Below are 319 nucleotides of genomic sequence, written 5' to 3' on the forward strand. Positions count from 1 at the left end.
CTGTCGCTGCAGGGAGAGAGGAGAGAGGGGAGAGGAGGTCAGCATCTCAACAGAAACTACGTCTGGTAGTCATATATCTCCATCGGGTAGGTTGGACAGAAACGAGACACAAAAAACTGCCAACTGCTCGGAGGGTCAGAGCTCTGCTTTGTGCGAAACGCTTCTAAATGTCTTTCTGCTTCAATGGCCAAGTGGGTCTGAATATCAACAGCAGCATCACTGTGGTAGAGACTAGTGGTGGGGGAAAATATCGATACAGCATAGTATCGCGATACTTTTTCTGAATAAGGAAGTTGAAGAAATGTACGAGTTAAAACAA

Source organism: Notolepis coatsorum, assembly GCF_963971535.1.
Source record: "Notolepis coatsorum genome assembly, chromosome: 18".
Classification (NCBI taxonomy): domain Eukaryota; kingdom Metazoa; phylum Chordata; class Actinopteri; order Aulopiformes; family Paralepididae; genus Notolepis; species Notolepis coatsorum.